Source organism: Eumetopias jubatus, unplaced genomic scaffold (genome assembly GCF_037043125.1).
Source record: "Eumetopias jubatus isolate StellerSeaLion01/CBP00866 unplaced genomic scaffold, mEumJub1_p1.0 scaffold_2, whole genome shotgun sequence".
NCBI lineage: Eukaryota > Metazoa > Chordata > Mammalia > Carnivora > Otariidae > Eumetopias > Eumetopias jubatus.
In genome coordinates this window covers 106,990,253-106,991,438 of record NW_028274808.1, presented here as the reverse complement: position 1 = coordinate 106,991,438, position 1,186 = coordinate 106,990,253, and the positions used below count along the sequence as shown (strand labels likewise).

At 32.8% G+C, this 1,186-nt stretch overlaps 1 pseudogene; it reads left to right on the top strand.

The window, feature by feature from the left end:
• Positions 1-364: 364 nt before the first annotated feature.
• Positions 365-488, top strand: LOC114196681 (U4 spliceosomal RNA; annotated as a pseudogene).
• The last annotated feature ends 698 nt before the right edge of the window (positions 489-1,186 follow it).

Genomic DNA, 1,186 nt, shown 5'->3' with positions numbered 1-1,186 from the left:
GGAGTGACATGATATATTCAATGTGAGAAATTGAAAAAATCTGTAGTCAAAAATACTCTGTCCAGCAAGGTTATCATTTGGAATAGAAGGAGACACAGAGTTTCCCAAACAAAAATTAAAGGAGTTCATGACCACTAAAACAGCCCTGAAAGAAATATTAAAGAGGACTTTTTGAGTAGGAAAGAGAGACCAAAAGTGACAAAGACTAGAAAGGAATAGAGAAAATCCTCAGAAACACCAACTTTACAGGTAATACAATGGCACTAAATTCATATATGTCAATAATTACTCTGAATGTAAATGAACTAAATGCTCTAATTAAAAGACATAGGGTGTTGGAATGGATTAAAAGAAAAAAAAAACAAGCTTTGCTCAGTGGCAGTATCGTAGCCAATGAGGTTTATCCAAGGCGCAATTATTGCTAATTGAAAAAAAAAAAAAAAGACTCATCTATATGCTGCCTACAAGAAATTCATTTTAGACCTAAAGACACCTGCAGATTGAAAGTGAGGGGACAGAGAACTATTTACCATGCTAATGGACATCAAAAGAAATCTAGAGTAGCAATACTTATATCAGACAAACTAGATTTTAAACCAAAGACTGTAACAAGAGATGAAGATGGGCAATATATCATAATAAAGGGTACTATCTAACAAGAAGATAAACAATTGTAAGTATTTATGCCCCCAACATGGGGGCAGCCAGATACATACAACAATTAATAACAAACATAAAGGAACTCTTTGATAATAATACAATAATAGAAGGAAATTTAAAATTTTAATAACACAAAAATAGAAGGAAAATTTAACACTTAACATCACTGGACAAATCACCTCAGCAGAAAATCAACAAGGAAACAATGACTTTGAATGACACACTGGACCAGATGGACTGAACAGATATAGTCAGAACAATTCATCCTAAAGCAGCAAAATACACATTCTTTTCAAGTACACACGAGACATTCTCCAGAATAGATCACATACTAGGTCACAAATCAGACTTCAACAAGTGCAAAACGATTTAGATCAGACCACTCATATTTTCTGACCACAACACTATGAAATTTCAAGTCAGCCACAAGAAAATATTTGGAAAGACCAAAAATACATGAAGGTTAAATAACATGCTACTAAAAATGAATGGGTCAACTAGGAAATCAAAGAAGAAATAAAAAAAA